This window comes from Bactrocera neohumeralis, chromosome 2, assembly GCF_024586455.1.
Source record: "Bactrocera neohumeralis isolate Rockhampton chromosome 2, APGP_CSIRO_Bneo_wtdbg2-racon-allhic-juicebox.fasta_v2, whole genome shotgun sequence".
Classification (NCBI taxonomy): Eukaryota; Metazoa; Arthropoda; class Insecta; order Diptera; family Tephritidae; genus Bactrocera; species Bactrocera neohumeralis.
In genome coordinates this window covers 46,802,171-46,816,318 of record NC_065919.1, presented here as the reverse complement: position 1 = coordinate 46,816,318, position 14,148 = coordinate 46,802,171, and the positions used below count along the sequence as shown (strand labels likewise).

Here is a 14,148-nt window from a genome sequence, read left to right as displayed (position 1 = left end):
AGATAGCAACGAAACTACTTCATATATTAAATATATATGTATATATGTATAAGTACTTAAATAATAATAACAGTGCTGCGTCGATGTGTCTAAAGGACTGTAGAGAAATATTTCTGTATATACATATGCATGTACGTTCGTATATATGTATATACTAAACAATAGCACACCAAGAATATAATTTTATTTCCGTATTCATTTTAAAAAGCTGAACAAAATGGAGAAGTTAAATAATCAAAGGAAATGAGCATGTTTACTTCCTCATATCAAGTTCTTGTAATAATAGTTAAGTGCTAAAAGACCTCTGTTTTCTTTCCGATGGTCTCTCACGCATTGCTACTTCTGGCTTCATAAGAACAAGCACTATTTTTGTAAACATTTTCATATAAAACAAAGCGAAACTTGGGAAAAATAAAACTTTTCTGTAATACGTATATTTTGAATGTACCAAAGCTGGCGTGAGTTCAAAAAAAAAATTCCTTAACGTATTATTTTTGTAATTTTGAAGAAGCCTTAGAGTTACTATATAATCACTAGCCTATAATTCTTTGAATGCCTTAAGAGATACAACGAGAAAATGTTTTCAATTCAGGACACAGCAGTAAAGACAGCCGCTGTTTAGCAAACTAGAAACTTAGATAAGCTTTTTTTACGTTTTTTATTACTTCCTTGACCTCTGGGGCTGTAGTCGATGAATTCGGCGTAACCAACATTTTCGGTCATCAAAATACAACTACTACTTTTATACACTGCACAGAGTACATCAAGTTTGTCCCGAAGATTGTATCAACCAGAAGAAAACGTAGGAGGCCTTATAAAATATTTGTATATAATGATCAGCGTGACGAGCTGAGTTGCTTTAGCCAAGTCGTTCAATCAAAATATACGTGCTCTAGCCCTTCAGATTTTATGATATCAGTTCCAAATTTGTACTCACATTTTTTTCTTCTACAAGCTGCTCATTTGTAGGAAAAGCCGACATTGGATCACTATACCATATAGCTGTCCCATAAGCTGTACAATTATAATCATATCCTTGTATAGCAAACTTTTTTAAGTGGCATTAAAATTTTAGAAAGTTTACATGATACAATCATCGAAGAAATTGTGCAGATCTGACCACTATAGTATATAGCTGTGTTACAAGCTGACCAATCAAAATCTAGTTCCTTTATAGAAACTTTTGTATTTGTGAAGGATATTACAGCTTCGGTGCAACCGAAGTTAAGGGATTTTAGCAATAACACGCAAAATATTTTCATTCGAGTCGTCGCTCACCTCAGGCTTTTCTGCATAGACAAGCGACTTCACATAATCCACAAAAAATAATCTAGATATGCTAACTTTTACGGTCTCACCAAAAGTTTCCTACAATAAATTGATTGTTTCGTTGGGTGTATGGCATGTAGCAGTTATACTGAAGGTCGTCCACACCAACATCCACCAATTCTGTCACGAAAAAGTCATTAATCATGGCTCTATACCGTTCCTCATTGACTGCAACATTATGGCCAGCTTCATATTTGAAGAGCAGGTATACCCACTACAAATATGTCTTGCGAATATCAGCATCGGTGGTCGTTTTGAGGCCATTCATTGAATGTACGATGCGTTTGATAGTTGTTCGGCTTCACTTGAACTGTTTTATTGTTAAGCAATTCCCACGATTTACATACGCTACTATACAGTAAGTCTGTTCATTATGAAATGGCCGAATAAAAAAAGTAATAGCTGTCAAAAAGACCGTCTCCGAAAAAAATATAGCCTCATTCAGAACCACACCTTTAAAAAACACACGTTATAAGCGATTTGAAATATTCATTGAAAATGCCAAAATTGCTCTGTTAGTGACCAATGGCTGGGTTCTACGACAATGGATTCCTAGTGTATTTTGGACAAAAATCGTTTTGGCAGCTACAAACCTTTATTTAAAGACCTCCTGCCGTCCCTTCATCAAAGTTCAATGTGAAATGACGTGAAGTGTTGTCAGACGGTGGCCGTTGGGCCGCTTGTAAACAATTTGCAAGCTGAGCTAAAATAACTGAACGACTTTTCTAAGTAAAGCTTCATATTTTTAGCGCGTTCTTACCATATGAGTGAATCATAGCTAAAACTGTGCAGAATTGAGATGAGATTTTATAAACATCTTCTTCTTCTTTCTTGGCACAACAGTGCGCAAATCGGCGGGTACTGCGTCGAATACTTTCAGAGCTGGAGCGCTTTCATCCATTCGGACGACATGACCTAGCCAGCGTAGCCGCTGTCTCTTAATTCTTCTTAATATGTCAACGCCGACCATTGACTGCGGTATTCGCTGTTTGCAATGCGTAAAGTATTACAATAAATCTTCGGCAGAACCTTTCTCTCGAAAACTCTAAACGTCGAATCATCAGATGTTGGCATCGTCCATGCCTCTGCACCACATAGAAGGAGTTGAAGAGAGTTAATTTAGTGTTGGAGTTTCGAGGCTGGCATTGTTGTTGCTGTTAATACTGGTTCCAAGATAGACGAAGAATATACGACTACGAAGTTATGACTGTCAACAGTGAAGTGAGAGCAAATGCGACGACCTATTTTTTTTTGATGACAGGAAATATTTTGTATTGCTCTCGTTCACTACCAGACTTAGTTGCTTCGCTTCAATGCTCAATCTGAAGAAAGTGGAACTAACGGCGCGATTATGGCAAATAATATCGATGTCATCGGCGTACGCCAGTAGTTGAACCTTTTCTATTTAATTCTGCGGCACGAATTATTTTACCCAGGATCATTTGATATCGAAAGGCTCAGAGAGGTCCTTCCCGATTCTGTCGGAGCTTTTGTAGTTGCTCAAAGTCAGCAGTCCTTTTAATTATGCGGGGATACCAAATGCAGACATAGCAGCATTCACGCAGCTTTGTTTCTTGCTGTCAAAAACAGCTTTGAAATCGACGAAGACGAGGTGCGTGTCGATTCTCATTTCACGGGTCTTTTCCAGGATTTGGCGCAGGGTGAATATCTGGTCAGGTGTTGGTTTTCCAGGCCTGCAGCCTGATGAGGTCCAATCCGTGCTATTTACATATGTTGCTTAAATTCATTACATGTACTTTAAAATAAAATGGTTTGTAAAATAAAAACTAAAGCACATTTTTTAAATGCTTAGCTTTAAAGCATTACCGAAAGGGACCAACTATCAGGCATGAGTGAGCACTTAAAAACGCAACAATAATACATTTAATATATACACATATATTATATTATATTATATTATATTATATTATACATATGTATGTGTACAAGTAAGCTCTGCATTTTTCCGTGACAGCAATTTTCTTGCAACTAAATGCAAAAACAAAAGTTCTTTATATCTGTTAGTAGGTGTAATATATTTGTAAGAGCATGTGGAATCGCAGACATAACGCCTACACGAATGCCTGCTGGCCAACAAAAAACCGCTATGGTGTGCACAGCAACTGCTCATAACTACAAAATAGTGTCCATATATATGTATGTTTGTTGGGCTGTGTGCGGTGTAATTACGGCGCTTGCATGTCGTTGACAGGCTGGGGTGTCAAGTGTCATTAGCAGTGGCGACTAACAAAAAATAAATAACAACAAATTACACTGGAACTAAAAATAAAATCGAGAACAAGCATACTCACGCAGCCAGGCAACTCACAGATGCATTTAGATATGCACACATGTGCATGCACATAACGGTGCAATTGAAACTTAGCCTTCGGCGTTGAAGCAAAGGTTGAGAACCATCGTCATATTGAAATGGTGAGATGAGCACATGTGAGTATGTATGAGCATGTGTGTGTATGTGTGAAATTGCAGTCTATGCAATAGGAAAGCCAGACACACTCTTCCTGTTGAATAATATAACAGTACATATACAGTTTCTCACACATGTATGTTGATTTTTACATGCTGGTATATGCACTTAAGCCTGCCGGTCCATAAATAAGTCCGAATATTGCCTCGAGCTGCAGTAGCTGTGTTGTAGCAACATAGTAGACACCATCAACGAAATGCTCTGCTGTGTTCTCGCATAATTTGCAGACATTGCAGGCTTGCGAGTGTTGATACGGCATTAAGGCAACTCATGCGATAAGCAAAATCCTTCCACCCCATTACTTATTCTTAAAATTCTTCGTATAATATTTTGAAATTTTGCATGTAACTGGACTTGATGTTTAAGATAATGATAACAGCATTAATAGATATTTTGCAATACTTCATCTCTTTAAGCGTTAGACCAGTCTAACGGCTTTATTGGACACGTATTTGCAAGTTTTTTTTTCTCTCTTGCAACATGTTACAACGGAGTACCAGTAGTAGCTTTGTTCATCTAATGGCTCTTTATATCACCTAAGAGGTCAATTGAAAATCCCCAGCCTAGCATAGTAAAACATATCTTTTGGCAAACTTATTATTTTTTTGTTTGCAACATATTTAGTTCCTTTTAAACGTGATGCACTGATTAAAGCGATGAAACCTCGAGATGAACTTTGCTTGGTTCCGATCCTCTGGTTGACGTTTTGTGCCTTAATATATTTGCCTAGCTTTGATTCTTGCAAGTTGAAGGAGAATGAAATGTTCGGTTAGTCTTCCTTACTTTTTGTAATACAATTTGCCCCAATTTCGTCGATCACCTCTTCATTCGACGAAAATTTGCTAGCGAACATTCTTTTGAGATCTGAGAACAGGAAATAGTCGCTGGGGATCAGATCTGGAGAATACAACGGATGCGGAATCGATTCGAAGGCCAATTCACGGATAGTTATCAACGTTTTCACTGACTTGTGACACGGTTCATTGGCTTGGTGAAACAGCACTTTGTATTTCTTCAAATGCTGTCGGATTTTGGTGATTTCGTCTTTCAAATGATCCAATAACGCTATGTAATAGTCGCTGTTGATGATCCCTCATTCAGCTAGTCAATAAAAATTAATTCATACGCATCCCAAAATACAGACACCTTAACATTGCAAACCGATTGTTGCGTTTTTCCAGCTTTGGAATAGGTTTATCTGGTGAAGTCCACTCGGATGACTGTGAATTGGACTAAATGACGTGGCCATGTTCCCTTTATTGTCACATGTGGACGCAAGAGCTCGGGTTTATTGCGATTGAACATCTCCAAATATTGCACCGAATCATCAGCTCGTCGATAGGGTTGGTCAAAAGTGAGATCGCTAGGCACCGACTTTGCACAGAGCTTTCTTATGATGTCTTTTTGTAGGTAACAACCTTTTTAAGGCGTCCACTGCGTTCACCGTCTTTGGTGCTCATATCACCACGTCTAAACCTAGCATACCAATCGTTGATAGTTGATTTTCCTGCGGCTGTTGTTAACTAGCCAAATTTTTACTCCAGCTAAATTTCTTTCTTTCAAAAAGCAATATTTCATCAACACGCAAAATTTCGTTGTAACAATTCTTTCACAATAACAAAAATTGCTTAACTCAAAACGATTCACAAACTAACGATCCGCCAGCTATTAAATTTATACACGCGCCTTTTGTATATAAGGTTAGGGCTAATTAAAAATCATAAGGATTTACTTATAGTAGGAACATTTATTTGTCAGACCAGGGACTGGACAGGTAAACAGGCTGATCTGACGAGTTAAAATCCGGGTGCGTTTCTGTCTGACCGACCATTCGTTCATTTTTGATGAAACTTGGTATACCATACCATACCTTGATATAACAAACATGTTTGTATTATGATTTCGTCGAACTTTGAATTTTGAATTCTCTCCCAACATTTTCTAATAGAAAGTTTTGCCAACACCTGAAGGTATTTCTCAGTCTTTGATCCTTGAACTTAGCCATTTCTTACTTGTTCAATTAGGGCGGTGGCTGAGCGATGGCTCTTCTTTCGCGTTTGGCCAAAAAGTCAGTCACAATCAAGTCCAGTTGAAATTTGATGTTGAGTACAATACACGCTTGCATCGTTACATCTACATATTAGATTATTTTACTTTAATTTGCTGACAACTCTAATCAGCGCTTTAAACTTTTTAATATATTTTAATCATACTTGAAAGAATTTGTCTTGTCATTGCCATGGTAAATAGCGATATACATATGTATCTGGATGTGTGTATATAATGAATTAGTCTAATGCCGCCTGCAATTCACTTCATCAGTACTTGGAGCTTCACAATGAATACAATCGCGCACATCAGCATTCAAATTTCAAAGGACATTGAAATTTTTCACAATCAACAAAAATTCGCAGAAACATTTCTCTTATATTTTATTTATAAAGGATGTGTATACACACGTACGTACAAGTATGTACCACACATTTTCAGGCATATAAGTTTGCCGCGGCTTGGCAGTCACTCCTTGGCATTACTCGTAGTGGCTGTCTGGCTGGGTGCGAAAGTGCGCCTGCCCGCCGGCATTCTCGTATTCTGCTGAATGTTGACATGAAACGAGCCAACGCCGTGTTTACCGAGGCGACCTACCCTCAAGCGAGACTGCAGCATTTGCTGAGCATTTACGTGGTTTTCATTTAATGTTTACTCTACAATTCCGATTTTTATACTCTCGCAACAATGTTGCTAACGAGAGTATTATAGTTTTGTTCACATAACGGTTGTTTGTAAGTCCTAAAACTAAAAGAGTCAGATATAGGGTTATATATACCAAAGTGATCAGGGCGACGAGTAGAGTCGAAATCCGGATGTCTGTCTGTCCGCCCGTCCGTCCGTGCAAGCTGTAACTTGAGTGAAAATTGAGATATCATGATGAAACTTGGTACACGTATTCCTTGGCTCCATAAGAAGGTTAAGTTCAAAGATGGGCAAAATCGGCCAACTGCCACGCCCACAAAATGGCGGAAACCGAAAACCTATAAAGTGTCATAACTAAGCCATAAATAAAGATATTAAAGTGAAATTTGGCACAAAGGATCGCATTAGGGAGGGACATATTTGGAAGTAATTTTTTTGGAAAAGTGGGCGTGGCCCCGCCCCCTACTAAGTTTTTTGTACATATCTCGGAAACTATTTTAGCTATGTCAACCAAACTCTACAGAGTCGTTTTCTTCAGGTATTTCCATATACAGTTCAAAAATGGAAGAAATCGGATAATAACCACGCCCACCTCCCATACAAAGGTTATGTTCAAAATCACTAAAAGTGCGTTAACCGACTAACAAAAAACGTCAGAAACACTAAATTTTACGGAAGAAGTGGCAGAAGGAAGCTGCCCCCAGGCTTTTTTTAAAAATTGAAAATGGGCGTGGCGCCGCCCACTTATGGACCAAGAAGCATATCTCAGGTGCTACTAGACCGATTTCAATGAAATTCGGTATATAATGTTTTCTTAACACCCTGATGACATGTACGAAATATGGCTGAAATCGGTTCACAACCACGCCTTCTTCCAATATAAAGCTATTTTGAATTCCATCTGATGCCTTCTTTGTATAATACGAGTATAAACATTAGGAACCAATGATGATAGCGGAATAAAACTTTACACAAATACGGTATTTGAAAAATATGTAAATGACGGATAATGAAATCTCGATTATCACTTTACCATGCGAGAGTATAAAATGTTCGGTGACACCCGAACTTAGCCCTTCCTTACTTGTTTCTGGTGAATTTACTTTTTGTTTGCACGGCAAAAAATACGCTGTGTCACAAAATAAATATACATATGTGGGTTTGATTGTATACACATATGTATGGGTGGGTGTGTACAATTTTTATTACAATTTGATACAGCTGTTGGCTTCAGCGCTCATAGGCTGGCGCCAGCATACAATCAATGCCTTACAAGTAAATGTATAGTGTCACCCACACTTGATTATATACATGCATATTATATCTAAAACAATAAATGTATATGTATAAAATGTTGTTGGTGTTGTTGGGAAAATGCACTTAATTATATGGTTTTATGGCAGATGCACTCGTTGTGCGCTGAATGCGTATTCTGATGAGCGCATGGATGCTGTTCTGCTGCTGCGGCTTGAAAAGCATATTTTTACATATAAAACTTATAAATAATATTTGGATTTTCTACATCATATCTGCAAACTTATGCAAATTTGCACACCACTCCGTCACGCATGTTGACCTGCTACGCCAACCTAAATTAAAATTATAATATTTAAGCATATTTTTATTATTAACTACAATTTGTTTATGTGAGTGTATGTGTGTGTATAACATCATACTTTCAGTAAGTGGGCGTTTGACCAATGCAGCGTCAACGTGCCTCTGGCTCTTTTGACGACCGCTGCGTATGGTCGAAAGAGATTGCACTGTGCAGCGTGTACACATAAATTAGGGTGAGCTTCAATTGACGTTATGAGAAAAATAAACTTATAACTATACAGAGAAAATACATTCGTGCCAGGCAAGACTTGAAAGTTTAAGTTTAAAAGTCGGTGAACATTAAAAATTTTCTGAAAGAGCTACTTTTATACATTGTATAATAATCAAAACGCAAAATATCTTATTATTCATCAATTTTTATATTGTCGCATTCAAAGTAATCCCCAGCAGATATAATACACTTATGGCAACGATTTTTCCAGTCTTCGAAACACTTCCCATAAGCACATTTTGGGATGGTCTTCAGCTCTTTCAGCGAATTTTGTTATACCTCTTGATTCGGATCACACGGAGCCAAATCTGATGAATACGTTAGTTTATCGATGGTATCCATTGTGTTTTTGGCTTTAAATTCGTTTACAATCGTAACTTGATACGATGGACTATTATCATCGTGTAAAATCCATGAATTGTTCTTTCACAATTCCGACCATTTTCGACGGATGTTCTAATGACCGTCTGCCCCTCCGAAACGAATTCATTATGCACCAAAGCACGAATATCCAAAAAACAATGAGCATCTCCTTGATTTTTGAGCGGCTTTGTCGTTATTTGGTTTTTTTTTTTTTGGTTTCGGCTTTAAATTAGCACGAAAGACAATGAAGGCAGTGGAAGGCATGGCGCTATCATTTCACACTAATGTCAAATCGAAAAATTATGAAACCGGTCAATGTGTGATATATATAATTAAAAGTAAAGTATATTATATATAAAATATATGTGTGACAAAAATAACATGAGTTCTTCTTCTTAATTGGTCAAATCGTAGAAACCGTCAATGTGTGATTTATATCATTAAAATTAAAGCATAATTCTTCTTTTATAATGGTATGTCTCTATGTTAGAACTGGGTTGAATAAGACCAATATTTCTCTCAACCCTCACATTCCTAATATGAAGACTTTCGAACCTCCGAGTGACTTTGCTCCGCATATATGTATGTGTCAGCCAATATCTGAGTTATCTCAAAGAAAACGAGAGAGGGCGTTTTAATCATTACAGTGCATCTTTTTGTCAAAAATGGATAAAATTGGGCAAAGACTTGACTCATCACATCAAATTTCATCGATTTTACTGAGTTTACCGAACTTATAATAAATTATTTTACTTCAAAATATTTTATGTTTGATATTTCTACGTTAACCGAAATTACGCTTAGATCACGCTTTATATCAGCACATCTACAATACCAAGGCGCTTTGGCAATTAGGCTTAGTATGAATGAATATGAGATTTGGTAAGTGCTGTATATTGTTGTTTGTGAAAACAATGCATACAGACTAAGCCTCGTTGGGTTCGTTTCATTGTACGCCTTTATTTACAGCTTTTTGGAGATTAGTATTTGATTCTTGTCCACTGCTGCCAACAACAAACAAAGCCGTATCATATGTAAGTGTTGCTGTTGTATAATTGCAGTCTACTGGCAGGTCATGCGTGAATAAAATATAAAAAAGAGGGCCCAACACACTACCTTGTGGTATTCCTGCTTTTATTTCCCTAAGAATAGAATACTTGTCTTCTAGTTTAACTCGGAAGTGGCGACCTGATGTGATTTTATGATTGTGATTTTATGATGTTATAATTCATTTTCGAAAGCAGTACTTAGTGACAAACTTTATCGAACGCTTTTGTAACTTCCAAAAACGCGGTAGAACGGAATGTTTTTTCCTCAAAGGCATTTTGAATAATGCGTGTTATTCTTAGGATATGATTAATTGTAGAATGGTCAGCTCGAAACCCAAACTGAATTATGATTTTTCATTATATGATTTTATTGAGATTTTTTATGATAATTTTCTCAAAAACATTGGCACGTATTTAAGATGAAAGACGCGTTAGTAATGTTGGTAATTTTTACTTCACTCTTTGAAGGAAGCTGTTGTAGAACCTCGACAGTAATCAAGTCGTAAGCGGCGGATCTTTTGTTTCTAAAATTTTTGATTTTCTCATTCAGCTCACAGCTTGTGCAACTTGAGATTTCTTCGTTTTCTTGACTGGAAACATGAGAGAGTAGTACTACAATGCAATTTTATTTCAACCAAACAATACCGGTAATCTTAAAAACCTTGAATTTTCCTCATTATTTGACATTTCTATATCTGCTCTTGCAGTTGACTATTTCATTTCTCTATACTTGCTGCTCCTTGTCTTAACGCACTTTTAGTGATTTTCTCTCGCTTACATTTTTCAATGTTAGTTTCCGAGATATGTACAAAAAACATAGTCTCGTTACTTACTCAATGCCCATCTTAAACCTCCTTATGGAGCCAAGTAAGAGCATCATTGTGAAACACACTCATTATTGGAAATACATTACTTAGCAATGGGGAAATGAATATTATTCTTTCTTAAAAATTGAAAACTCTCTCAAGAACTGCAGATAAACTTGTAGATTTCTGTTGAAATTGATATACTTTGTCCTTAGCCAATAGTATTTCTGCATATACTTAGCTTTTGGCCAGCTAAAAGCTAGATAAGCCCGCCAGATATGAATTTTTAAACTTTTATTTCATTTTTCTTTGTTTATTTCTAGCCTAAAGATAAGAGTAAAGCAAGTAATTTTCCATTTCAATTTAATACCATAATAATGCGATATCTTTTCTACTTTGCAGATAAAATATGTCATTTCGATCATTTGCACGAAGGTGAGTAATAAGCGTTGATTATTTGTTGCTTTCAATACATTTGCTGCTTTCTTTACGATTCTGTTTTTGATAATTTGGTCTTCGCTGAGATAGCGCCGCCAGTCACGTGCTCAGAAATTGAGCTGTCACTGCCTGATATATTGACAGGCGGTGCAATCAGTCAATTGCTGCACATATCGGCTGATTTGTCTGGGCGTTGAACGCAGCCGGCTCGTATGCCCTTATAACGCATTGCTCGTGTGTGCGCTCTGCTGGACGTAATTATTTGATATGGGTGTTTATATGGCTATGAACATGTGTTTCTTGTTGGTTTCGTGTACTCAACTTTGATTCTTTTCATTTCGATTTATTTTGTGTTTGTGGTGCTGAGATTGTATGGACTGTTTTATTTTTGGCAAACAATAAATTTCATTTGACATTGGTTTGCTTTTATGGCGCAAATTTATTGCAGACAGGTAAACATAACGGTAGCAAAAGACAAAACGAATACACACGGACGCTGTTTGTGTGGGCTGGCTGTATTGCAGTTGATTAAGGCTTTAAGTTTTAATGGCAATTTGTTTATTTTGAATATTCACTCAGAAGGGTTATTCTATTTGTGGTGGCATATGTTTATTTTTGAGCATTTGACTAACGACTAGATAAGGTATAAACTTATTTTCTCGTATATATATAAATTTATATTAATTTACTAAGCTACCAAAAGGAAAGTCATGTAACACATAAAGATTTGATTCATACTTCGAATTAAATTAAAATAGGTTCGGTCACTGAACGGCGACATTCGAGTAACAAAATGAGAGCATCTGTCCTTATGTCTTAATTGATGAATTTGATAAACTGCTGGATCATTACGTACCACTTATGCTACTTATACTACTACATGAAAGCTAAGTAAAACGAGCCACCAAAACTTTCAAAGGTTAGGTAAATAACGTATGAAAACACTGTTAGTGTTATGTCTCTACGCTCTTTTTAAGAAGTCTTCACGTCCCTCCAACTGCATATTTGTCCGCGGGGCGCCCGGGTGTTCTCCGTGGGCATCGTAGCCGATTTTAATGCTGGCAGCCTCTTCAAAACTGCTATTCCAGAGTAACGTGGGGAGCAAGCCTTCGATTATTGTCGTAATCTGACGGTGATCGACGCTTAACTGGACGGCTAAGCACAACAAGTGAGCCCTACCACCTACAGACTTAAGAAATAAGTGCGGGACTGGTGGGTATAGACACTACTATGACATCTCCATCTGTTATGCTGCTATTTTGGTATATCTCCTACAGACTCGGCTTCAATTCCAATATTCAAGGGTCTAGGGACCTACTCATCATGCACTTAGTAAATTAATACACATTAGCTTACAGCTCCGGCGTACTATACACGTTGAAACGTATGATTGCAATGGAGTAGATCCAATAGAGCATAATTGAAGGTCGCCTCATACCTTATCTGTTGCTATGGGGAAAAGCTCCTTCCGAGTGTACCAGTGTTGACTATGGTGCAGTTGAAGGACGGGCCGCCTCTTCCTAATTCCTTGGGCATCGTCACTGAAGGTTTTCTTTTTACCGGTCCCTAAAACTCATGGTCAATTGATATCCCCCTCAGTCGATCCCTTATAAGAGGTGTCCTTTCATTTAGTAATCTCGAATGTTCCGAGTCGTGTTTTGTTTATTTTCTGATAGGGTTCCATTGTCCTCCTGAGGTTTGGATGCTAGTATCCGTTGTTTGCGGTCTGCGCATTTTTCGGCCCCGACGCCTTTGACAGAATTTTAGCCAGGGCTTCCATCTACTGCTAAAATGGTGTTTGATGAACTTTTTCGTACTTTTGTGAGCGTGGTTGAAGCTTCCAGAATAAGTGGCCCTGCCAGACAAAGCTGTGCGTGGATTGTCGCTTCCGAATGGATGTCATCTGGCGTACACACACTTTCGATATCACCTATGCTCGCGTCGATTGTGGACAACTTTACTTTACGTTAAATGTGAGTGAGTCTTTCTGAAGGTGTTATTCATTTCATTCTCCATTAATCCGCTTTTGATATGCGAATGATATTTCAAAATTTTAACGAACTTTTCTTCTTCTTACTCGGTTATGGCCTAGTTAAGAAATTGTTTCTTCTTTACTCTGTTTGGCCTAATTAGCGATACCAAGTGCAGCCAGATCCTTCTCGAATGGAGTGTATGCCTTCCTCTTCTCTTTCTTGCACTGGCGGAAACTGAAGCGAAAACCTTCGCAGCTAGAGTATTCTCTTCCGTCCGGACAACATGACCTACCCACCGCAGTTGCTTCATCAGATGATGTCATCGCCTCCACTTTATATAGCAGAATGAAATAGGTGGCTTGTAGAGTTTGGTCGTCGAGAGAAGACTTACTTTTCAATTACCTACTCAGTCCAAAGTAGAACCTGATATTGTTGTTGGTGTTGATACTGGTTTCAGAATAGGCGAAATTATCTACGACTTCGAAGTTATGACTGTCAGCAGTGAGCGCAAGTCGCGAGTGCGACGGCTGTTTGTTTGATGACAGGAGATATTTCGCCTTTGTCTTCGTTCACTACCAGACCCATTTGCTTCGTTTCCTTATTCAATCTAGAGAAAGTAGAACTAACGGCGCGGATGTTGAGGCCAATAAGATCAATATCATCGGCGTACGCCAGCAGTTGTACACGCTTATAGAAGACTGTACCTTCTCTATTCAGGCTTTCAGCTCGAATTATTTGATTCTTAAAATGAGTGGAATAAGTCACGTGATAGGGAGTCGCGTTGTCTGAAACCTCGATTGGTATCGAATGGCTCCGGGAGGTCCTTGCCAATCCGGACGATGCTTTGGTGTTGCTCAACGTGTAACTTACGCAGCCGTATTAGCTTTGCGGTAATACCAGGTTTAGATATAGTGGCATTATGTCTGTTTAATTGTCTGTAAAAAAGTTTGAGTTTTGTAAACAATAAAAGTATTACATACAAAAAATTTATAAATATTAATATGTAAGTCTGAAAATAAAATATAAAATATTAATTTCCGCTTTTTGCTTAATAAATTTCGCTGTCATAAATTTTACATTTTCTATTTACCATATTTCCCAACAAACGCAATCGCTTAGTCACTTGTGGGTGTGTGTGTTGGCGCGAAGGAAAACATACATATGTATGTAAAGACAAATT

At 37.6% G+C, this 14,148-nt stretch overlaps 1 protein-coding gene across 2 annotated transcripts in view; it reads left to right on the top strand.

Moving 5' to 3' along the window:
* The first annotated feature begins 10,957 nt into the window (after positions 1 to 10,957).
* The window catches only part of LOC126751328 (5-hydroxytryptamine receptor 1), a 109,413-nt gene continuing 106,222 nt past the window's right edge, over positions 10,958 to 14,148 (top strand). For both annotated transcript variants that reach the window (XM_050461513.1, XM_050461512.1), the window contains exon 1: positions 10,958 to 10,992. The gene's annotated coding sequence lies outside the window, so the exon portion shown is untranslated. The remainder of the gene's footprint in view (positions 10,993 to 14,148) is intronic.